Source organism: Zootoca vivipara, chromosome 3 (genome assembly GCF_965207765.1).
Source record: "Zootoca vivipara chromosome 3, rZooViv2.hap1.1, whole genome shotgun sequence".
NCBI classification, from domain to species: Eukaryota; Metazoa; Chordata; class Lepidosauria; order Squamata; family Lacertidae; genus Zootoca; species Zootoca vivipara.
Genome location: NC_142586.1, coordinates 4824367 through 4850686, shown reverse-complemented (window position 1 = coordinate 4850686; position 26320 = coordinate 4824367). Strand labels below are relative to the sequence as shown.

Sequence of the window (26320 nt, the reverse complement as noted above, 5' to 3'; positions counted from 1 at the left end):
GACTACCACAATAAAATGTGATACAGTGTAAAAATCAAATTCGGAATTAAGATCTAGATCACGGATGGGATAATAAAACATAGAGAAAACAAAGTCCGGCAGGAAAGATGGCTGACTAGATGGCTGACTAGTCATCTGCTGCCGAAACGCCGGCAACTGAGATAATTATGTGGTGGTTAATGATAGCCACAATGTTAATCTCTGTTTCCAAACTCTATTTCAAGACAGGAAGATCAAGGGATTAACTTCAAATGAACAAAAGAAAGCTGTTCTTCACACCGGAGATGGGATGGGCGAGGTGTAATTGGGCCCCCCAAGAAGTGTTTGAGCCTGGGTCAGGGGAGTTGGGAATACCTCTAGAACAGCACGCAGAAGGAGGATGGCAACCCAAAATGCTTGTGTTCCATCTGGCAACCCAAAATGCTTGTGATTATGGAACAATCAGAATAGTGTGATGTAGAATTTCTCTCAGTGTCTTTAGCTTTTGGGAAATCCTGCTCTGGTTATTCTACTTGCTCTTAAAAGGTCCAGTCGCGGATGACTCTGGGGTTGCGGCGCTCATCTCGCTTTACAGGCTGAGGGAGCTGGCATTTGTCTGCAGACGTTTTTTCTGGGTCATGTGGCCAGCATGACTAAGCTGCTTCTGGCAAACCAGAGCAGCGCACGGAAATGCCGTTTACCGTACCTTCCCACTTTTATACCTTACCTTCCTATTTATTTATCTACCTTACCTTCCTATTTATCTACTTGCACTTTGACGTGTTTTCGAACTGCTAGGTTGGCAGGAGCAGGGACACTGAGCAATGGGAGCTCACCCCGTTGTGGGGATTCAAACTGCCGACCTTCTGATCAGCAAGCCCTAGACTCTGTGTTTTAACCCACAGCGCCACCCGCATCCCATACTTGCTCTTATACACACCAGTAATTCTTTTTGTCAATACAGTATTCCCTTTTCTGCTTCACTGTCAACTAGACAGGATACTGGCAAAAACTGAACTTTTCCCCTTAAAGGAAAAACACTTTTTAAAAAATCCATGTTTCCAGCTGGGTGTTGTTAAATAAAAACATGTTTCATAATTCTCTGTGAAAATTTCACAATGTATTACATAAATATGACATATTAATATAATTGTCTTCACTTTTAAAAGATCATTTAATTTTTGGCAGGATAATAAACTGCCCTGTGAAATTCAGATGAAGAGTGATATATAAATGTTATAATTAATAATAACTATAGTAACCAGGAAATTACCTCTCTTAAAATTGCCACGGGAGCAGAAGAGAGCATTGTCCATGGGCATCAATTGAGCTTTTGCAGGCCCTTCACTGTCAATGCCATTTTATAGATAAGATAACTTACCAAGTATCTCTCAGCCTTAGTTTCTGACCTGGTTCTTTTGTCACTTTAAATCACAGTTTTAAGTTTAAAAAGCTAGTTCCAAGATGAACCCAGATGCATGCAGTAATGGCTGGGAGTTAAGCCCTCATTGCACTTCCCATTATGCCTCAACCCACCCAGGGTCAGGATTTGTTTCTCCCCAAACCATGAGCAGTAAGCCAAGGGCAAACCTTGCTTCCAGCTTGTAAGCAACAAGCTGGTCCAGACGTAACCCTGAGCCAAACACAGCTTAGCTATCAGCATCACCTAGATTTTAGCCCTGCACATGAATGAATGAATTAATTCAATTAATCAATTAATTAATTCATTGAGTTTATATACCGCCCTATACTCAGAGATCTTAAGGTGGTTCACAGAAAAGATCACAACATACCGGTATATAATCAGAATAAAAACAACAACCCAATAACACCCCCTCCAGAAAAGAGCCACATTTTAAAAAGGCATAGGATGTCAAACAGATCAGCCAATGGCCTGGTTAAAAAGGAAAGTTTTTGCTTGGCGCCTAAAGGTGTATAATGAAGGCACCAGGCGAACTTCCCTGGGGAGAGCACTCCACAGATAGGGAGCCACTGCAGAAAAGGCCCTTTCTTGTGTTGCATACGAAAGAGGGTCTAAGAAGATGATCTCAGTGCCTGGGTAGGTTCATAGGGAAAGAGGTGGTCCTTGAGGCATTGCAATCCTGAGCCGTTTAAGGCTTCATAGGTCCAAACCAGCACTTTAAATTGGGCCCGGTTAAACTGGTCGCTGGATGGCCATGAACTTGAACAGATTAAACATTTCAGCTATTTAGGACTAACATTCCACCATACAAGATCATGGAAGTACCACTGGCAAACCTCCCTTCAAAAGGCGGAGATTACAAAACTAGCCATACTCCGATTCTTCCATACAAAGGGCGGCAAGTATGTACCAGCAGCTCTAAAAGTATTCAATGCAAAAACTGTCCCCCAAATCCTGTACGCAGCAAATGTCTGGCAGAATGGGGACCTCCCTAAGCTAGATTGCTTCCAAGCACAATTTATTCGATCCTTGCTTCAGGTGCCCAATTGTGTTCGAAATTCCATACTCCTGCTAGAAACGGGTGAATGCCCAATTTCAACAAAGGCATGGTGGGCTGCACTAAAACATTGGCTCAAGATTGTAGTATTTGAACTTGGGGAGGGACTGTATAAATACCTGAACAATGAGGAATACATCAGCCAATGGCAGAAAACCATGGCGAGAAAAGCCACTGCTTTAGGTCTGTCACCCACCCAACTCTATTGCCTGGGATATGAAGGTGCCCTAAAGACCTTAAAGCAAAGACTTTGGGATAATTCACACAGTGATCTACGACATCAATCACTTGCGATCTGCAGTCCATTGGCAGTAGGAGTACAATATGGGCATGTCTTTAAGCCAGCAGCCTATATTCAAAACTTGACAGTGCCAAACTACCGAAGGCTGTTCACAAAAGCAAGACTGAATGTTTTCCCCTCTGCAGTGCTGGAGGGCAGGATGAGAGGAGTACCCTACCAGGAAAGACTGTGCTCGTGCACCCATGATGTAGATTCTATAAAACACATTGTGCTGCACTGTGGGAAGTTTGAGCAAGCTAGGGCTGAAGTGATTTCACCCCTGCTAGCCTTGCTCCCAGGAAAATCAGAGGATTTCTATATCAGGTTCCTATTGGAAGACCGGTCAAATGCCAGAACACTAGCAGTGGCAAAGTTTTTATCGGTGGTCACAAGAACTAATGTTTCCTATTCCGAATTTGAGTAAAATGTCTGAGTGGTTTGAGGGCGGGGTGTCCCAGCTGTGTATCGCTTGGTAACGAATTGATGGGTCTATGGACCGTAATAAAGATTGTTGTTGTTGTTGTTGTTAAATTGGGCCTGGAAACTAATCAGTAGCCAGTGCAGTCGGACCAGGGTCAGTGTAAATATGCTCAAACAGTCTTGCTCCGGTGACCAAACTGGCCACTGAATCACAGTTACTTAACTATACTTTAACTATAGTTTGAACTGATATGAAAATGAGACCATAAAACGGCCACTCAGCAACTCCACAGCTGAGTGAGAATCTAGTCTGGTCATGTTAGATTTATTACACACCCCACCCCAAATTTGTTGTTGTATTGGATTAACACGAGATGTGAAAAAGGACCCAGGCTTTCTCAAATTAGACTCACAATTGTAAAGCAAAAGGCGTGCTCATTTTTTTGAGGATTTGTCTGCAAGAACCCTCCTGGCCTAGGACTGCCTTTGGAGCTTTTGTGGAGTCCTGGCCACCCTGAAACTGTGAAACGCCAAAAGACAGGATGCCAGTTTACACAGATGGTTCCCATCCATGGCTTATTTGGCTTCTTATTTAAGCTTCTAACTTGTTTTCAAGCATCTCAATGTTAAGCATTAAAAGAATCTGCTTCCTGATTGCGTCACTGCACATATTCCCAGGGGTTCCATTCATACTTACAGAGCTACATGCTGAAATTTGGTTTGAGACCTCTTTCTGATTCCTGTATCCATTACAATTTTCATCATATAGCTGACATTTAATATTTATCACAAAAAACTTAATTTTAAAGAAATGTTTTAGAAATAAAGTTAAGTAAGTTGTCCATGTTAGGAAGCACACTGGGAATACATCTGGTGCATTAGCATAACAATATGTTCTGAGTGGACAATTTGAAAGTGTTTTTACAGATGTGTTGGCTTCAGAAAATAATCATATGATACAGTATTATGTGGTGTTTATTAGAATATTGTTTTTGACTATCATGTTAAGAAGTTTGTCCTTTCCACATTATTATTATTTATTCCCGTGTGTGTGTGTGTGTGTGTGTGTGTGTGTGTGTGCTCCTTTAACTTGAAAAAATTCCCCTTTATCTTGAAATTCTATCTTGAAAGCAAAATTATTTTTTAATAAATATACATATGTACATAAACCTTTTCATTTAACTTATTAAATATTCACATGCATATTTTTTTGGCTCCATTCTTAAGGCTGGAGGCTGTTGAAGCTTCTCCTGGCACATTGCAGGGGAATTGGGGGTGATCCTCCATCTGAACACTTTAGTAATCAAAAGAGAGCCAGAATTTCTCCTTGAAGAAACAAGATTCATGCCTTGGGTCCACTCCTGAATTATTATTATGCTTTGTTATTCTCAAAGGCAGAAGAAGCTTGTGAATTTGCTATGACTGATCGAGATCTTGCCATCATTATCCATGCTTTGGATTGCTGTGTTGAATTTCAACTAGGTTTGCCCTTAAACAGAATTTGGAAGCTTCAGTTGGTGCAAAATATAAAGATGAACAAAGAGCACATATCACATTGACTTTTCCTTATATGCACTGACTGTCAATTAGGGACTTTATAGGGACACAGAACAGGACCCTCACCTTTGTGGCACTCTCACTATGAAATACCTGTTCAGGGAGATCAACTAGGTATGTTATAATAATAATTTATTATTTATACCCCACCCATCTGGCTGGGTTTCCCCAGCCACTCTGGGCAGCTTCCAACAGAAAAATGAAATAAAATAATCTATTAAACATTAAAAACAGGGCTGCCTTCAGATATCTTCTAAAAATCTGGTAGCTGTTTTTCTCTTTGACATCTGATGGGAGGGTGTTCCACAGGGCGGGCGCCACCACCGAGAGGGCCCTCTGCCTGGTTCCCTGCAACTTGGCTTCTCGCAACGAGGGAACTGCCAGAAGGGAACTGCAGAACGATGGGGGTGGAGACGCTCCTTCAGGTATACTGGACCGAGGCCATTTAGGTACCCTTATTATATTGTTTCTGCTGACATGTAAAGACTCTCCTGCTCTGGAAATCCTTTCCTGGCAGTTGATGGTGGTTTGTTTTCAGCTATTGTTTCAGAATTTAGGTTTAAAACTTCTTTTACTATTTCCACAAAGTTTATAATGGATTTTATTGTTCTGCGTTTTAATTTATTGATTAAAACAGACCGCACCAAAGGCATACATTTCATTATAGATTTTTTAAAACAAGTGACCTAGATTATCACAGAGTAACACAGATATTTGTATCTCTGCACAGAGAACCCCCAGGATCATTCAGACACAAGGAGCATTTGGAAGGTGTTCCTGCAATCATATGCACCCTTGTTATTCTATATCCCAAATAAGGCCCACCTTGCCTTACACACTTTAATCTTTGCATTTACTTGGTTACATATATGGGTGACATTTCCATTACAGCCTTCTTTGCTTCTGCTCAAAGTGAGAAATATTAAGTTCTAATAAAAAAGTGAAAAACATACCAGCCGAATATTCAGTGTTTCTTGAATACTGAGGCACCACTGCTGCACACAAAACTTAATTCAGATATTTTAGTCTTCAAGGGAGATAGCTCATTGCCCCCTGCTTAAAAATGGGTGTGGAGATCAAACTGATATTGAAACTCAGCATGTAGAATTGTGCCCTTAGCATATGCACCAAGGTTCATTCCAGTCTCTCAATGTCAGCAGAGTTACCACAAACTTTAACAGACTACCAAATTGTCGGCTTAAATCTGGTTAACGACTAGAGACAAATTAATTTAATATGGGCTGAAACACCAACACTTAAAGATACCCTAAATAGAACGTGCAGGCTTGTGTTAGTTAGCATTATGCATGAGGGGCAGAAGACCTGAAGACCTGGACTGAATGTCTTAAACAATCCCCTTTCTTTCGCTCTCTTTTTTTCCTTCTTTTTCTTTGGAGTCCTATGTCTGGTGCCTTTATTAAGATTGTATCCTCCTGGGGGTGGGAGATGGTTGATGGAGGACCCTGGGTGAGAGACAAGAAAAAGGTGGTCTCCCAGATGAGAACTACTATCTTAATTAGCACAGCTGTTAAGCACATGTATGATAGGATTCCGTTCCCTCACCTTTCACAAACATTCCCACATGAAGTTACAGGTAGGTAGCCGTGTTGGTCTGAGTCGAAGCAAAATAAAAAAATTCCTTCAGTAGCACCTTAAAGACCAACTAAGTTTATATTTTGGTATGAGCTTTCGTGTGCATGCGCATGCACACGAAAGCTCATACCAAAATATAAACTTAGTTGGTCTTTAAGGTGCTACTGAAGGAATTTTTTTATTTTTATTCCCACATGAAGAAATTATCACAGAAATCCCCCCTTGGGACTATAGCCATGGATGCTGGTTGTACAAACAAATATAAATAAAAGGCTTTTTGTTGCATTATTTTAGAACAGCTGTGGTGAACAGGCGTTCAAGAAGATAGCAAGCATACCAACAGTAAAGTTTCTCTACCCTTGTGGAAAATACTGGGGATCTTCAAATCCCCCCATTTTCCCCAAGCCAAAGACGATGGATGAGAATGTATGTTGCTCTCAGACTGCCAGAGAATATTTAACGCAGCAGGGATAAGCATATAGGCACAAGTTCTAAACTGGACAGGGCTGAAAATCCAATAGGCTGAATAGATGGAAGTTAAATGCCCAGAGCTCCTAGAAATGGATTGGAATTGGGGCATGTTCTATGAACCCCAAGGATCCTTTGGTGCAGTGGGCTTTCAAATCATTAACCTAGTAGAAGAATCATGTTGCTTTTTTCTAATACCATCCTACATTCTTAATTTATTGTTTCTAGAATTAATATATAATTTCCCAAGAATTGCAAAATATATTTGGGACACAACTCATTTGTGTAAGTTCAAGCCATTGGCATTCTTTGCAAATTTCTATTTCCTTTTTGTGAAACCACGAGTAGTTTATAGATGCCTTAGTCCTTGCCAAATATGTTTGGCTAAAATGCAAGTACTTGCACAGCTGCATGGAATTCTCTCAAATGGAATTGTTCTGGGATTCACAATGGATCCATTCCTTTGTTGTTGTTGCTTTGGAGACCCCCTCCCCTCTTTTCAGTCCTGCACCCAGGCTCCTTAATCAATGTGTTTCCTGCAAAAACTGTTCAACTGCATCACTGGAAACAACTTAGAAACATTGCTAATTTCAAGCATGTATGGTGTGCCCTTGCCCTTCTACCCATTATATCAACTCCAGAGGTTTTCTCTAAAAGCTCCTGTACAATAACCAGCAATTATTTCCTTCATAAACAACTATTTACCCCCACTGTATTGATCTTCCAATATATTTTCATGTCTCCTAGCTTATCAGATCACCTATCTTGTCATTCCAAGAGGGGGAAATGTCCTAAAGTTAGGTTATTGCTGGTCCACTGATGAGGTGGGTGAAGCACTTGCCTCAGGGGGCAGAAGCGCAAGAGATGGTCCTCCCCACGGCTTTCGCTGCCCCTTCTCGCTGGTGAGAGGGGGGTGTTCCAGGGTGCAGTATTGCCCCTGGGGCAAAGAAGACAAGTGGCAAGGAGTTGGGTGAGATGGGGGGTGTCACAGTGGCCGGAGTGGACTACTTCAGAGTAACGACGCTACGCAGCTCTGCATTTTATTCTTTTATTGGTGCTGCGTATTTACAGTGCTGAAGTCATTACTATTTACACGGAGTGATGTGATCAGTCGGTTTCAGAACCTCCTAATGGCTTTTGGCGCGTCTTTCTCCAACACAAAAGCTTTGGCAGACCCATCCTCTTTCCCCTCCTCTTCCTGCGTAGTTCTGGCGTTGGGGGGATGGGTCTCCCCCCCTTATTCGCCCCTTCCTGTCCCACCTGGGACCCTGGCTCCTCTACCTTGCCTGAGCCTCGGACACGACTTCCTGCTTCCCCACTGGAATCGGAACTCTCTCTGCTTTCCCCTGTGCTCGGTGATTGGCTTGAACTCAGGAGGGGAGGGACTTCGCGATATCCCCTGTCCCTCACAGGGGGGATTCCAGCAGCAGCAGCAGCAGCAGCAGCAGCAGCAGCAGCAGCAGCAGGGAGCAGTACATTCCCATTCCACCTTAGGTGGTCAAATGGGACAGGCCATCCTGCTGCCTCTGTTACTTCCATGAAGGACAGACAAACATACAACTCATTGGCATCAGGTGCCAATTGTCCCCTAAGGCAATCTTCTCTAGCATCTTCTTTCAGCAGCCCAGGTCTGTGCTGAACAATGGATAATTTTCTTCCAAAGCAAATGCCAGAAGAAGAATTTTCTCCAGAATCACAGCAGCGGAGGAAAGGATTGCATTGCCCCTCCACACTTGCAGTAATCTCAGTAACAATCAGTTTCCTCAGCTAATGCTGAGAAATTTACAGTTAATATCATGTCTAGTTTGACCCTAACTTGAGTAGGATATATTTTACATGCAGAGAAGTTATTTATCGTCTCTCCTTTTTACACACAGTTAAGCTTTGTACTGAACTGAAACAAGGAAGTATTTCCATTAACCCAGAAGCTGCAGAGAGGGAGCAACAGTTGATTTCGTGTAAAGGTCAAAAGTGAAATGCCTCTTTCAGATTCCAAGCAACCTTAAAATAAAACACATTTCTATACTAGAAATTATCTAGCATGTAATACAATGTTATCCTTATTCTTTTGAAATGTTAAAACAATCACTCTCTTATGCTAAAAATATGTTCCAAAATTGAAACAGAAACGGCAATAAAAGGACTATTGTTTCTAAATAGTCAATGTATTTTATCAAGGAACTCTGAGAAATTAAAGCAACCTTTTGATTATCCTATACCAAGTGGAGCAACATAAAAGCATAGAACTAACAACACCATTCAGTATCTTTGCTTAAAGAATGACATCCTGCACTGAGACAGGAATAGTTATAAATGTCAAGAAAGATGCTCTTAGATGTGAGAGGAAATCCTGTAGCCCAAATTACAATATCCTAATGGTGACAGCAGCCATGGAATTAAAAGACGCCTGCTTCTTGGGAGAAAAGCAATGACCAACCTAGACAGCATCTTAAAAAGCAGAGACATTACCTTGCCAACAAAGGTCCGTATAGTTAAAGCTATGGTTGTCCCAGTAGTGGCGTATGGAAGTGAGAGCTGGACCATAGAGAGAAGGCTGATCACCGAAGAATTGATGCTTTTGAATTATGGTGCTGGAGGAGACTCTTGAGAGTCCCATGGACTGCAAGAAGATCAAACCTATCCATTCTGAAGGAAATCAGCCCTGAGTGCTCCCTGGAAGGACAGATCCTGAAGCTGAGGCTCCAATAGTTTGACCACCTCATGAGAAGAGAAGACTCCCTGGAAAAGACCCTTATGTTGGGAAAGATGGAGGGCACTAGGAGAAGGGGACGACAGAGGACGAGATGGTTGGACAGTGTTCTCGAAGCCACCAACATGAGTCTGACCAAACTGCGGGAGGCAGCGGAAGACAGGAGTGCCTGGCGTGCTCTGGTCCAGGGGGTCATGAAGAGTTTTCTTAAACTTCGGATATTAAAAATCAGTTGTTACACTTCAGGTAGATGTTCAAGTTTCTTGAGTTTCTGCTATTTCCCTCTTGTTTCTTTACTTAGCTGTTATAGGTGTTACAGTTAAATACTTTTGACACAGCTGCTGCTGCCTCTTTGGCGATCACTCGTAGCCGAGTAAGATTGTCTTCCATAAACATGGTTTTAACAATGGGTCCGTAAGTGACTGTGGAGGCCAATTCTGGATCCACCCATCCTTCCACAGTGGGGATATTGGTTTCCGGAAGGGAGTTGATCCCGGTGAGGTTTTGCCAAATGCGCCTTCCTCTTAGCACGTTTCCCCCTTGTGTCCTGAATTCGAGCACCTTTGGTAAAGGCTGTTCTCCAACTGGATGCTCACAGGCCAGTGTTTCCCAATTGAATACCCTGGTTCATAAGTGAGGGGCACTTTCCCTCAGTTCCCACTGCGGAGGTATTTCCAAATAGTATAACAGACCCAGGGGATCCCCTCCCCCCTTGTTACTGGCTTAGGGGTCTTCTTTGCCTAGAACAGAGCTTTCCAAAGACGTGTGTCGTGCTAGAAAGGAGTTTGTTTACCCTCCAGTTTGCTAGTAAATCTGAAGTAGTGTGTCACAAATGAGGCATCTCTTTTGTGTGTGTCATCAAGATGAAACGCTTGGAAGATCTCTCCCCTCCCTCCCAAGGGGAAGGAGACCCCGCTTGAGTCTGTCTTCCTCCATCTTCTCCCTCTCCTGGCTCACTCAGCCCTCCAGTTAGTTCCTGTCAGAATACTTTCCCCAGACCCTCCAGCCGCTCTTCCTCCTCCTTCCTCTGGTCTCCTCAGAGCGGATGTACCACTCGGATCAGAGCCAGTTCTCCCTCCGTCCAAGACTCTCCTCATCCCTTTCTCCCATCTCAGACCAAGTCCTGTCATTGGCCCTCTGAAAGTGCTGCTCCGCCCCTCCGCTCTGGGTAGCCAATCCCAGAGACCTTAAAATTATCAGCATTAACAACATGTTTTTCTCATTACCTTCAGTACCATCTCTGGCCCTTCCCTTTACTAGAGGGAGTTTCTGGTGCTAGCACTGGTCCAACTAAAAAGCTGTGGCCATGGGGCAAGGCAGCCTGAAGTCCAGCTGAAACAGACCTGTGGGTCACTGATTTCAGTGTATCTACTCCATAGCTGCCAAGTTTTCCCTTTTCTCACGAGGAAGCCTATTCAGCATAAGGGAAAATCCCTGTAAAAAAGGGATAACTTGGCAGCTATGATCTACTCATAATGAATAAATGAATGAATGAATCCCTCATTTGCTGCACCTTGCCTTCCCTCTTTTTTATCAGTCAGAACACAATAATCTTTAATTCTTTCTGTTGCTCATAGTTCAAAACCTGCTCAAAGATTCTTCATGCTGTAGTATTTCTTCAAATAATCTGAAAAGGCTTCCATTCTTAAAAAAACCCAAATCATCATTAGATTCTCTTATTTTAGCTGTTAGCTTTGCTGAATCAACAACAGTCTTTATATTTATCACACTTTTCAAAATAGATATATAAATAAATAAAGTGCTACTTCCCATTTCCAAACCGGGAATAACAACATAATTAGACCTAGGGGTATGACTGTTAAAATACATACAAAAACAACAACCAGCTATTGACTCTTTAAGGGGCTGGGAAAGAATCTGTGGGAGATCAAGGAAACTCTGTATCACATTACTAGGCTCACACAACCAGGCACTTCAATCACTGGACCAGACTTCATCTGTAATATTTAGACCAGGGTCAAGGCATTCCCCCGCTTCCGGGAAGGTTTTATTATCCCACAGCTTTAAGATTCTACAGCTGCATATTTGCTTGCTTTTCTGGATAAATCTCATGAGATAGCAGCACATGGAACTTCATATTCGAGATGCCTAATTTACTCTAATAGTACATCCTGTAGCCCAACGCAGTTCGCACACACTGAAAGCAGGCAGGAAACTTCTGGGATGTTAACTCAGATCTGTTTTATGTAAAAGATAGATGCTTAGATGGAGTGCCCAGAGCCAGCACCAAAGCATTCCTTTCTTGCATACCTAAAAATAAGGGTCAAGAAGTTGCCATAAGCAGCAAATACAATAGAGGAATATTAACAGCTAGCTAAATGCCCATCAGGTTCTGGGATGTATATGGGAAAATGGTAAAGAGATTGAAGAGGCCATGCATAATAAACAATTAGCTTTGTGTCTACTTGCCAAAAGCTCTGTATTTGGTTGTATATAATTTTATGTTTATATGTGTAAGAGTTGAATTATATCCGAAGTACATTATTTTGTATTTTGTACTTTATATTTGGTAATTTATTTAATTTATTTATCCCATGGACTGCAAGAAGATCAAACCTATCAATTCTTAAGGAAATCAGCCCTGAATGCACCCTGGAAGGACAGATTGTGAAGCTGAGGCTCCAATACTTTGGCCACCTCATGAGAAGAGAAGAATCCTTGGAAAAGACCCTGATGTTGGGAAAGATTGAGGGCACTAGGAGAAGGGGACGACAGGGAACGAGATGGTTGGACAGTGTTCTCAAAGCTACGAACATGAGTTTGACCAAACTGCGGGAGGCAGTGCAAGACAGGAGTGCCTGGCGTGCTATGGTCCATGGGGTCACGAAGAGTCGGACACGACTAAACGACTAAACAACAACAACAATTTGGTAATTTGATGTATTTTTAATATTTCTCAATAAAGTAATTCAAAAGAAAAAAAAGACTCGGGTATTCTCAAATTATGAAGATGTCAATCTTCTTATTAGGATATGGAGTTCTTGTGAATTATTCCATTTACTGGGCTGAAGTGGCAAGCCACAGCAAGCAGAGAGAGTCAAGGAAAAAGAGGGCTGTTCCCCTTCCTCTGGTAATAGCAGGAAAAGGAAAAGACGTCCCTCGCCCCTTCCTGCTGGTCACAGCTTGCCACTGCCATCAGCCTTAGCCTAGTAAGTGAGACGGGAGGGAAGGAGGGTTGGGAGAGTTCATCTCTCATTTGGATTGAATTGGATAAGAATTGAGGCTGGGGAAGGGGGACTGTGGTCCAATTTTATCTGAAATGAGCATCCTTAGTTCTCACACAAAGCATTCTCTCTCACATACACAACATGGGCGTAGCCAAAGGGGAGAGGAGGAAGGGGCAGCTGCCCCCAAGATCAAATAAATCCATAAAAATACTTAACTGAGGTTCTGTCCCCCACCAGCATAAACCCTGGTTACACACATGATACACATTTGTGAAGGTATTTCCCCCTTATTTTGCAAATGGTAAACAGGCTTTATATCCAGCCTTGGTTAAAAATTAGGCAGGCCAGACAGTTACTCTGGGGGTCTATGGGTTACCATCAGGGTTGCCATATTTCAAAAAGTAAAGGCCACCAGGACACCCAAAAAGTTGTTGAGCTTTTTTAAAAAAAGACCCCAAAATTGTTGTGCCAAAAGAATGCAATTTTTCAATTGACTTGCCTAAGAGCTAGAATAAAGTGCCAACTTTCGGAAATTCTCCGCAGATGTCAATTCCGCCTTTGAAATCCCAGTAATGTCAATTCGGTCTTCCCTGCTTTAACTGATCTGCTTCTCAACTACTGTCCCATATACCTGGCCTCAACAAAGATTTTTCTCTCAAACTTCAGAAGATGCACAGAGACTCAACAGGAGTACTCAATAGGAATATAGCATCTAGATCAAGGGAAGTAATAGTACCACTGTATTCTGCTCTGGTCAGACCTCACCTGGAGTACTGTGTCCAGTTCTGGGCACCACAGGTCAAGAAGGATACTGACAAGCTGGAACATGTCCAGAGGAGGGCAACCAAAATGGTCAAAGGCCTGGAAACGATGCCTTATGAGGAACGGCTTAGTGAGCTGGGTTTGTTTAGCCTAGACAAGAGAAGGTTAAGGGGTGATATGATAGCCATGTTCAAATATATAGAAGGATGTCATATAGAGGAGGGAGAAAGGTTGTTTTCTGCTGCTCCAGAGAAGCGGACACTGAGCAATGGATTCAAACTTCAAGAAAGAAGATTCCACCTAAACATTAGGAAGAACTTCCTGACAGTAAAGAGCTGTTCGGCAGTGGAATTTGCTGCCAAGAAGTGTGGTGGAGTCTCCTTCTTTGGAGGTCTTTAAGCAGAGGCTTGACAGGCATATGTCAAGAATGCTTTGATGGTGTTTCCTGCTTGGCAGGGGGTTGGACTGGATGGCCCTTGTGGTCTCTTCCAACTCTACGATTCTATGATTCTATGACAGTGAACCTATTTTAAAAGGTATGAATACTGTAATTGAAGTGAAGACAATGGAACACTTAGTTAATTAGGACTTGACTTTGGTGGGTACTTTTTGATCTGCTAGAAAGCTTCTTACACAATATATTGTGGTTTTAGAGGTAAAAGAATGCAAAAGAGACAAAAGAAAGAAAAGGGTTATTGTACGGGGGAAAGCAGTTACAAACATATATGGGCCAAGATGGTTGGACAGTGTTCTCGAAGCTACGAACATGAGTTTGACCAAACTGCGGAAGGCAGCGCAAGACAGGAGTGCCTGGTGTGCTCTGGTCCATGGGGTCACGAAGAGTCGGACACGACTAAGCGACTAAACAACAACAACATGGGCCAATTACTCCTTCACACAGATAGTCACATTTTGAACTAAGATAACTCACAATTAACAAGCACGTTTATTGCCAGATTAGTTCTGCTGCATTGTTAACATTTCAAAACTACTGTGAGATTATTTATGTCTCTTCGGACATCTCTTCCCTTAGGCAGGAAACGGAAACAAAAGTCAGGGTGGAGGTCTGGTCCAGTCTGCCATCCCTATGATCCACCCATTCCTGTGGCCTCTTTCAGTTTGGGTGGGAACTGTCTTCCGGAAACATTCCAAGTGCAGAGAGTTGCCCAAACAGGCCTATAGACACGGCCTCAGTTTGCCAGGACAGTGTTCAGAGGACATTGATGAATCCCCTTGAAGTGATAGAGATCTGTACAATTCAGATCCCAAAGGAGGTTTTAAGTGACTCAGTCTTAAGTACCTTGGAGATGCATTCCAGGAAGCAGTTTGAATTGGGGTGAAAAGAGCAGTGCTTAGTCCAGAGGAAGGAAACTGTACAGCAGAGGCCGAAAGACATAAAATAACAAACTCTGGAGAAGGGAAAAGATACTTAAACAACACATGCCTAGGACTTTGAAACTTGCCATTCAAAAACATACATGGAATGGAAAGCCAGGCAGCTGCTCCACACATACAGAGGAACTGGGTGGAGCCTGTAACTCTGGAAACTCTCTTCTACTCTGAAATGGTTTAGGGGGGAACTAGGTAGGTTTCAAATGAAGTCATAAGGCTTGCCAGGCATATCCAAAGTCAGGCTCAGCAAGGCATCCACGCCAAATCAGTACTAGCGCTGTGCTACCGATCCTTGTCTAAGATAACCAACCAAATCCCATCTCCAAAATAAGCTCAACTAAAATGCAACCCCTGGGTGGGAAGAGTGATTCCAGTGTGGCGGGGGTGGGAGGGGAACTGAAGTGTGCTGATTGGAAGCTAGACCTGTCCATCAAGGGCTAGAATCTCACAGAATGCTCCAGTCAGAGTGCTTGCAGAGAGGAACAGCATGCACAAATAGCTTTTCTCTGTTTCTTCTTTATTTGTTTAACATTATGCTGTTTTGTTTGATTTATAACTCCAAATGTATTATTTTTAGTTCATCCTTTTTTAAAACCCAGAGTCTAGTTTTGAAGGGGGAAACATGCTTCCTCTTAATTTACAAGTATTGTCTTGTGTGAGACTGTGTTCCTTTAAACCAGGGGTCAGCAAACTTTTTCAGCAGGGGGCCGGTCCACTGTCCCTCAGACCTTGTGGGGGGCCGGACTATATTTTTGGGGGGGGATGAACTAATTCCTATGCCCCACAAATAACCCAGGGATGAGATGCATCTATATATATAAAAATGTAAAAATCCTGAAAGTGCGGGCTCCACTTTTCTCCGTAACCACTTGATCAATCGTCCTGAAATTTTGACACAACGATCCAGGCCACTTCCTGAGTGTTGTTAGTAAAAAACCCCACACATCTCACATCTCCGCAGGTGTTTTACTTCAACAAAGTAAAACAGCGCCCTCAAGTGGATTTCCTCCCACAGTACACCCCCCCTTCCTGTGAAATCTACACCACACCCACAAACCAAATAATGACATCATCAACCAAGCAACTGAAACCACCAAGGCGGCCATTACCAGACCCCTAGGCCTCTGCCAGGCTGCTAGGCACCCACTAGGCCCGGGGGGGAGTGCCTGGACCGCAGGCCGCAGCATGGCCTTTGTTTTACATAGCCTCCTGCCAGGCCCCCACTAGGCCCGGGGGGGTGAGGGGAGTGCCTGGATCGCAGGCCGCAGCACGGCCTTTGTTTTATGTAGTCCCCTGCCAGGCCCCCACTAGGCCCGGGGGGGATAGCCCACAGCAACGCACTTGGGGGCACGGCAAGGGGTTTTTACTTTAAAATTTAGCGGGCGTTGTGTCACATGCGAGGCCCCGGTAGCCATTTTAAGTAAGGGCAGACATGCCCCTTTTAACCTACGCTTCATACTATGACTGGTTGCCAGCCTCTGCGTCTTTAAAAAACAACAACCATGCACTTTCTCCCCCCAGTTTAAGTCCTTGGATATTTGCAGTGGCCAACCCCCCCCCATTTTCAATCTCCTACCTTCCCCATGTGTGACAAATTGAAGCACTTTAAAAATGTTTATTTCTGCCCGGCTGGCAAAGAGTTAACCCACCTCCAGCCTGACTGGCATAGAACTCTGATGGGGGTGGGACTGTGCCCGGTTTGAAAGGAGGGAGTGTCGGTTTGGTCAGTTTTGGAGGGAGAGGGAGGAAGGTGTGGTGTGGTGTTATGTGGTGTCTTGTATGAAGACAGTGAAGAGGCTAGGAAAACTTAAAGTTAAATGTTTGACTGAGTTTATTTTGTACAACTGGAACAAAGCTAATTAATAAATGACACGTTAAAGAAACACTTATGTTTTTAACACAATAAAACTTCATCTCTGTTTTTGCCAAAAAGGTCCGTCTTTATTTTTTCAGCGAGGTACCAGGACTCACAACCGTGGTGGCTCAAGAGAGGGCAAAACTCACCTCAGGCAGGGAGGTGGCAGTTTGTGTCCTGAAGTCACACGGAGGAGGCTTAGAAGGGTAACCTGAGGTGCCAAGAAGTTGCCAGAGTGCATAGGGCAAACTTTTACAGTGGGGGAATCCAACTGAGGGAGACCCTTTACTGGAGGCAAGAGGTTATTCCTGGGGGACAGCCTAGAGTTTCTTAAGGTACCAGGCCACGCAAGCTGGAAGGCTCTCCTTACTAAGAAACCCATTAGTAAAAGGGGTTGATTTTTGAGGCGGCAGGAGCAGAGGGTGGGTGTTTTCCCCTCTGGATTCCTGTGTCGCAGTGATAGTAAGGTAGAGTGGGACACGGGTCGTCACATTTTTGGTGGCAGCGTCGTGATCGAAATTCAAAGCTCACGCGCCTAGTTTGGTTTGGGTCTGTCAGGATTTTCCTGTGAGGAAAATGACTCACGTAAGAAAACCCAGAAAGGCAAAAGGAGATGAAAGAACGGAAGGGGCTGAGGGAAGCCCAGGTTCTGAGGTAGAACTGATGAAACTACGAATTGAGATGGCCCGAATTGAAGCTGAGAGGGAAAAGATAGCATCTGAAAGTGAGAGGGAAAAAGCTAGAATTGAAAGTGACAGAGAAAAAGCTAGGATTGAAGCTGAAAGTGAGAGGGAAAAAGCTAGAATTGAAAGTGAGGGAGAAAAAGCTAGAATTGAAGCTGAGGAGAGAATGCAGTCCGAGAGGTTAAGGGTTCAATTAGAACAGGACAGAATGAAGCTTGAAGAGATACGTTTGCGATCAGAATTAACTAGTAGCTCAGTTAATAATGATAGTATCGCAATTAATTTAAAAAGGTTCCCCAAATTTGGAAAAGACGATAATGTCGAATCGTTTCTATTTACCTTCGAACGCGTTTGTGTGGAATTTCAAATACCTGAGGAGAACTGGATGCTTTATTTAAGACCTCAAATTTGTGGGATACTAAGTGAAATTTATGCTGACCTGAGGGAAGAAGAGCTGTCAAGTTACCAAGTATTTAAGCAAAGGGTCAGGGTTCGATGTGGGCTCACGGCTGAACAAAGCAGAAAGGCTTTTCGTGAGGCAAAAAAGGAACATAAAGAGACTTATGCCCAACTAGCTAGCCGCTTAGATAAATTACTTGACAGATGGATTCAAGGGAGTGGAGTGAAGGCCTTTGATGAGTTAAAACAATTAATTTGTTTAGAACAATTTTTTAAGCAAATCCCTAGCAATTTACGTTGGTTCTTGAGGGATAAAAAACTGAAAACTGTGGCAGAGGTTGCTGAGGTCTTAGACGAACTACAAGGAGATTTCAATGAAATAGCATTCCCAAAACACTCACAGAAGGGTAATCCATGGAGAAACAGAGAAAATAAAGACAGGCAAGAAAATTTTCCTGTCAGGGAATCAGTTTCTGACAAGACAGGGTCTAAGAAAATCACTTGTTTTTTCTGTAATCGTGAGGGCCATGTACGTGCCAGGTGCCCCCTGCTGGTTAAGTCGCAAACTACACCTACTGCAGCTAAACAAATAAAACTGATAACGCAGTCACAGGAAAATAGCTCGCCTCAGACAGAAGGCTCAGAGAAAGCAGACAGTCCAGCTGAGACTACTTCTAAGGTCTTGCAGGTCTGGAGGGCTGAGCAGGAGTGCAACCAAGATTACATGGAGCCAATTGAATTAAATGGTCAGTCTTGTTTAGGTTTGAGGGACACAGGAGCAGAAGTCTCACTTGTCAAATCACAATTCGTTCCAAAGGAGCAGTACCTCAAGGGTCAGTCCTATAGTTTAAAAGGCATATGGGGCCCACATTTTGAAGTACCATTAGCTGAAGTTGATATTACCTACAAAGGATTTTGTGGCAAGTGGAGAGTAGGAATCCTAAATGAATTGGAGGTGCCCTTTTTAATAGGGAATGACCTAGCTAGTCAGAAGCACCGTATTCAAGTGATAACTAGGTCACAGTCTCAAGTCACTGAGAGTAATCCTCCTGCAGTTATAGAGTCACCCATAGAGCCTGGTGAGGATGAAGGGGTGATTAGCGTGCCAGTGGTTCAGGAGCACGGTGCCCAATTCTTGAGTGATCAAAAAGAGGATGAAACTATAAAAGAGCTGTGGGGTAAAGCACAAAGTCCTACTGCAGAAGTAACTGTGGAGAACCCCTGCTTATTTACCACCATTGAGGGAACACTGTATAGAATTTCTAGGAGGAGGAAAACTGCTGCTGTTTGGGAAAGGAAGAAACAGTTAGTGTTGCCAAGAGCTTACCGGTTGCAAGTGCTACAAATGGCACACGACGCACCCTCAGCAGCGCATCTAGGCATTAGAAAGACTAGTGATAGAATCCAAGCAAGATTTTACTGGCCTGGGATGGGCAAAGACATCAAAGAGTATTGCAAGTCCTGTGTGATCTGCCAAAAAGCAGGCAAAAGAGCGGACAAAACGCGAGGCTTGTTACAGTCTATTCCTGTAATTACTGAGCCCTTTTCCAGAGTAGGAGTGGACATCCTCGGGCCTATCTCCAGAGTTACGAAAAGGGGGAATAAATTTATTTTATGCCTCGTGGATTATGCTACGCGCTATCCAGAAGCAATACCTCTAAAGGACATTGACTCAAAGACTGTAGCAAAAGCCCTCATGTCGGTGTTCTTAAGGCTGGGATTCCCCAAAGAAATTATAACAGATTTAGGGACATCCTTCACGTCCAAGACCATGGAAGAGCTTTTAACTCTTTGTGGGATTAAGCATGTTAAAACTACGGCTTACCATCCGCAGTCGAATGGCTTGACGGAGAAATTTAACTCAACCCTGAGCCGGATGCTAAAAACCTATTCCATCAATCATCCTAACGACTGGGATGAGAGGCTGCAACACTTCCTATTTGGTTATCGCGAAGTGCCGCAGGAGAGCACAGGGTTCAGTCCTTTTGAACTCCTATTTGGACGACAGCCACGAGGACCCCTAGACTTGATGAAAGCAGCGTGGTCGGGGGAGGAGCAGATCGACAGCCCTGATGTTGTGACGTATCTACAGGAGCTGCAGAGCAACCTCCAAGAGTTACGGGAGCAAGCTGCTCACAACTTGCAGCAGGCACAGCGTCGACAGAAGCAGTGGTATGATGCACACGCAAGTGACAGATCTTTCCAGCCCGGTGACAGTGTGCTCGTGTTAAGAACAAGACGTCGAAAGAAGTTGGAGGTGTCGTGGGACGGTCCCTTCAAAGTGGTCGAGAGGATATCTGCGGTGAACTATTTGGTAGAGTTAGATGGGGAAGGGAACCGATGTAAAAATTTTCATGTAAACTTACTTAAGCCTTATTTTGACAGAAATAAGTTGGTGTTACAAGTAAAGGGGAAGGTGACACAAGGAATTCATTTAACTGGGTGGGGAGAGCTGAGTAAGGGCACAACTCTAGCAGAGGTGTCATTCGATGAAAGTCTGACCCCAGAGCAAAAGGAGCAGTTAAAATTAGTCCTTGCTCAGTTTGCTCAGATCTTCTCAAACATCCCAGGGAGGACCAGCCTAGCAACTCATAAAATAGATACGGGGGAAGCAAAGCCCATAGCTACCCCCCCTTACAGGGTGACGGGAGAGCATGCTGACTTGGTCTCTTCAGAGATCAGGGAGATGCTTGCACTGGGATTGATTGAGCCCTCTTACAGCCCCTGGTCATCGCCCCTGCTCTTGGTCAGGAAGTCAGACAATACCTTTCGTCCCTGTGTGGACTTCAGAAAGTTGAACCAGGTGACCGTGCCGGACGTTTACCCCATGCCACGGGTGGACGACTTGGTTGAGACCATAGGAAAAGCGAATTATATATCTACACTTGACTTAACAAAAGGGTACTGGCAAGTGGAAATGGATCCCTTAGACAAGCCCAAAACCGCTTTCATCACTAGAGATGGGTTGTTTGAATTTAAAGTGTTGCCTTTTGGGTTAAAGAACGCGGCAGCCACGTTCCAGCGACTCATCGATAGGATGCTAAGGGGTCTGAAAATGTTCGCCCTTGCTTACATTGACGACATAGCGGTATTTAGCCCATCGTGGAGAGATCACTTACAACACCTAAGTGTGGTCTTCCAGAGGATAAAAGCGGCTAAGTGTCAGATGGGGAAAAGACAGGTAAAATACTTAGGCCATGTTCTCGGAGGGGGAGTGATCAGGCCAGATACTAACAAAGTGGAAGCCATCAGAAGTTGGCCGGCTCCCAAAACTAAGAAGCAGGTGCGTGCCTTTATAGGAGCTATAGGTTATTATAGGCGTTTTATCCCCCAGTTCAGCACTCACGCGGCTGTGTTGAGTGACTGTACGAAGAAAAGCCGCCCGGACAAGATTATCTGGACATCACAGTGTCAACAAGCTTTTGAACTTCTAAAGGCTGCTCTGATGACAGAGCCCATTTTGAAAGCACCTGATTTCTTTTGCCCTTTTAATTTAATGACGGACGCATCAGGTGTTGGTTTAGGTGCAGTACTGGCACAGGAGGGAGAAGGAGGTTTTTTACACCCGGTGTTATATATCAGCCGGAAGCTATTGGAGAGGGAAAAGCACCTCTCTACCATAGAACTCGAATGCCTAGCGATTTTGTGGTCCGTAGGTAAACTGAAGCCTTACCTGTGGGGCCGAAAGTTTACCCTATATACCGATCACTCACCACTGAAATGGTTAAACCAAATGAAGGGTAACAACAGCAAGTTAATCAGGTGGAGCATGCAGTTACAGGATTACACATTTGATGTCAAGCACATAAGTGGGAAGGAAAACATCATAGCGGACGCTTTATCCAGGTATTTTTGAGAGGTATAGGATGGTGCAAATTATTATATGAAATGGCGGGAACCCTAGCAGAACATTTGTGCTTAGGCGTTATAATCTGACACATGCCAAACAGGGTTTATCTGTGTACAAGTTTATGAGATGTTAATTTAGTTGACTTTGTAATATGAATGTTATAGAATGCATTGAAGTATTTTTGACCCCAAGCCCATTGCTTTGGCATTGCTCCAGTTAATTAAGAGCAAGCCGACGCAATGTCTTTGTGGTGGGGGGAGATATGTGACAAATTGAAGCACTTTTAAAATGTTTATTTCTGCCCGGCTGGCAAAGAGTTAACCCACCTCCAGCCTGACTGGCATAGAACTCTGATGGGGGCGGGACTGTGCCCGGTTTGAAAGGAGGGAGTGTCGGTTTGGTCAGTTTTGGAGGGAGAGGGAGGAAGGTGTGGTGTGGTGTTATGTGGTGTCTTGTATGAAGACAGTGAAGAGGCTAGGAAAACTTAAAGTTAAATGTTTGACTGAGTTTATTTTGTACAACTGGAACAAAGCTAATTAATAAATGACACGTTAAAGAAACACTTATGTTTTTAACACAATAAAACTTCATCTCTGTTTTTGCCAAAAAGGTCCGTCTTTATTTTTTCAGCGAGGTACCAGGACTCACAACCGTGGTGGCTCAAGAGAGGGCAAAACTCACCTCAGGCAGGGAGGTGGCAGTTTGTGTCCTGAAGTCACACGGAGGAGGCTTAGAAGGGTAACCTGAGGTGCCAAGAAGTTGCCAGAGTGCATAGGGCAAACTTTTACAGTGGGGGAATCCAACTGAGGGAGACCCTTTACTGGAGGCAAGAGGTTATTCCTGGGGGACAGCCTAGAGTTTCTTAAGGTACCAGGCCACGCAAGCTGGAAGGCTCTCCTTACTAAGAAACCCATTAGTAAAAGGGGTTGATTTTTGAGGCGGCAGGAGCAGAGGGTGGGTGTTTTCCCCTCTGGATTCCTGTGTCGCAGTGATAGTAAGGTAGAGTGGGACACGGGTCGTCACACCATGCCACTTCCTGGGTTTTTTATGAAACCGAACAGCTTGGGTGCTTCGGAACTCGCCTTCTGTTGCTACGGGGCTGTGGGTCTTCGCTATTTGATCCCCCCCCCCCGGTCAGGATTATTAAAGTAGTTCTCTAGGTTCTCTGGGTCACCTACTCCAAAATTAGAAAATCCAAATAACAAAACACACACACACAAACAAAAAACCCAAACACACACAACAATACCCAAATCATACAATACCCACCAAAATAAATGACAACCCCAAAAATAAAACTAAACAATAATAACTTCTGCTTCTCATGTTCTTACTTCAAAAATTTTTAATCTAAATATATAAAAATGTTCACGATGCGTGCGCAAGGGCCAATGTATGGCGATACAGGGGGGAGGGGACAACACTCCCCGGGGAAAACAGAGGGAAGAGTGTCCTACCGAAACACAGGGATGAGCCAGGGGGTTGGAGGGAGGAGGGGCGAGATACGTCATGGATCGGGACAGGGTGGGGGGAATCACAGGGATGACCCACAGCAATGCGTGGCCGGGCCAGCTAGTTTTAAATAAAAGGACACATTCAATTCATGTAAAAACATGCTGATTCCTGGACCGTCTGCAGGCCGGCTTTAGAAGGTGACTGGGCCGCATCCGGCCCCCGGGCCTTAGTTTTGGGACCCTGCTTTAAACTATATTGGTTTTTTGTGTCTAAATATCACACAGTTAATTTATCATAGTTCTTTGGGAGCACTATCCAATTTTAAGCATCAGGGTCTGATTGACTTGAAGCCTACTCCAGTTGATTTAAATTGCCTACATTCACCACTCCTTTTGAAAACCTAATTGTATTTTTACAATATAGTATCATATATTGATACAGTTCTTTTGGGGTGTACGGGATCTCAGGGGAGGGGGAACACGTCATACTCCTTCTGGGGTAGTTTGTCCACCTTTGGTCCCCACCTTGCACTCAGATCTCACCTGCTGTCCAGGACTAGCTGGATGAAGAGGAAGGAATGGTGGGAGGCACCCAAGGGAACCCCCAGAGGAGGAAGGTTCAGAGCTAGGGGATTGGGGGTGGGGCACTGAGGAGCAGTCAAAGGGAGAAGACGGGGGAAGAGGGGGGCAACAGGATTTAGTGAGCAGGAAGAACCTGTGATAGGGAGAAGTTCAGACTCCGCCTCCTGCTGTGTCCAGCTCCCCTCCTCTCTCCCCACCCATTCTCCCAGTACACACAGAGAAATGAAGAGGGCAAAATCCAGATTAGTTGTGCATAGACACAGTTTGAGACTGCTTGGGAAACATCCTGGAGAGGGGGAGTTTTAACGAGAAGAGGGAGCAAGGTGGGGACCTTCAGTCCTGGCAACTTCTCCATAGGGCAACACCTGCTAGAAAGGGTTGCTGAGGCCACTAGGCCAAGCTGTATTTTTTCCCCTTGAACAGAGTTACGTAATGTCAGTGGCACCCGTGCATTGCTGCCATTATTGCTGACCTGCACTTGACTCCTATCCTGACACCTCCAGCTCCTAGAAGCTGTTAGCCTACAACAGCAGCCACACCCCAGAAAACGGCTTGGGCAGGTTGGCTAAACCAGGTGAGGATAGCCAATGGGCCCCAAACCCTCTGAGTTAGGAACTTCCCCTGCATGCGAAGACAGGCTCAGGTGGATTGAGTGGACAAGACCAATAGTGGTTTCAACGGTCAAGCAATAAAATGCTTTGATCAATTTCAGACAGAAAAAATGGGAAGACAATGGGTGCCATGTAGCCAATCCCAACACACTTTTTCAATTGGTGTTGATTATATGCGATTTCACATGCCATGGAACATAATCCCTCCACAAAACAGTTGCTGCTTGTAATGCAAAGCACAGGCTCTAGTTAATGCAGTTTGAGGTTATATGTAATAATGAATACTTAGCAGATCATCCTTATCTAGAGGAAATGATCACATACCGGTAGCAAGCTCAGGTGGATGTAAGCTTGAACCATTGAAAAAGAAAAAGAAACTGCAGTATGCAAGTAGTCTGTTTGCTGGAAACCAGGAAAGCAATTTTCCTCAGACGTTTGGCCTACATTACTGAGCATGATGATGATATTTATAAACCATTAAGGATCTGTTGTATTTCTACTACTATTTTACATTTTTCAGTAATCCTTGGTAATCCCAGAGAGACACAGACACTTTTTGTTCATATTTATACATCACCTTTCAAGAGTCTTGTTTTGTTTTTAACTATACAAGGGTAGCTTACATAATTATGATAAAACACATATAGAATAAGACCCAATGTTAAACATAGCAAGCAACAGCCGTGGCAAAATCCAGCAGAAGCCATAAAACAATGGCAGCTGCACAAGAGCAGCGCATCCCATTTTGATGCCTGAGGCAAAACATCCAAGGTGCTGCTTGGCTCCCTTACCTGGGTTGTGTGGCAGTGCCCGCAAAGCAGCATTGACAGCAGTAGGTTTCAGTGAGATCTCATGAGATCTTGTGGTGCTCGCATGAGATCTCATGTGATTTCCCCGCCAGAAAGGGTGCTGCATCTTGGGGTTCTGCCGCCAAAGGTGGCTGCCTCGGACTGCCTGATGTGCACGTCTGCCTTGCAGCTTCAGCAAAAGGACATCAAATTCTGCACTAGGCACACCTTCCTCACGAGGGGACTACACCTCAAGCTACCACCGCCAAGAAACCCTTTTGCCCTGTCACCACCCACCTCATTTCAGTGGCATGGGGACCTCAGAGAGGAAGGCCTTGTATGGCAAACATTAAGTTCAGGAAGCCTCATGCTGCCCCCTAATCCCTTGCCAGGTTGCAGCCTAGGTGGGTCAAAACAGCAGCACCTTAAACACGTATGAAATGGTTTGAGAAACGAGTCCCCCAATTCATGTGTGGGTTCAAGGTGGCTGAAGAATGCTGCTGTAATAGGAGGCATCGATGTCTAAATGGTTTAAAAGTGAAGCACTTTGATTTGTGCCTGAAAGCACAACAGAAGTTGAAGTGCTTGTTTAAGAAGTTATGTCCTCAGTGGCCAGTTCCAGTGGGAGCCAGCTGTTGTATTTTACAGCAACTTAAATTTCAAAAGCAGCCCCAGCCATACGCTAGTCTGCCTTTCCCTGTCAAGGACAGGCGGGTCACATCTGCATGCTATAGAAGCCTCTTAGGCCTCAAATGACAGCGATCAATGAGGGTCTCCAAAGCCAAGACTTGAGGGCAAGGGCACCCCCCCCCCACGGCAGTTTGACTGGCACTTTCCTAGTCAGAAAACCCACCAACAGAGCCTCCAAGTCTGGTTCTTGTCTCCAGGGCCGTCTTTCGCATATGCACCGCCAGGGTGCAAAGATCTGCACAGCACCCCCAAATTGAGTTTAGCGAAACTTCAGTCGTGTCAAGACATAGCAGCTCAATACAATACATAACATAGTATTTTGATGTAAGAGTTAATTTCGCATGTTGAGAATTACAAGCGCCATTGTTGAGTCTGACAAGCGCTGTCCTTGTGAATGACAAGCACAACGCGTCTTTGGCAAATGAGCACACAAAGTCGAAAGTCCTTGGGTGAAACAGTAGGTATACATTTTGGTAATACCTAGGTATATATTTGTATTTTGTTTTTCTACCTTGATCAAAATTATTTATTATTTCATAACAGGTAGATAGTTAAGAGCTTATGCGGCTTCAGCAGTGG

The 26320-nt window shown here is 44.2% G+C and overlaps 1 protein-coding gene across 1 annotated transcript in view; it reads right to left on the bottom strand.

The window, feature by feature from the left end:
* Nucleotides 1–26320, bottom strand: part of COL4A1 (collagen type IV alpha 1 chain) — a 170389-nt gene that overhangs the window by 143273 nt on the left and 796 nt on the right. The window lies entirely within an intron of this gene.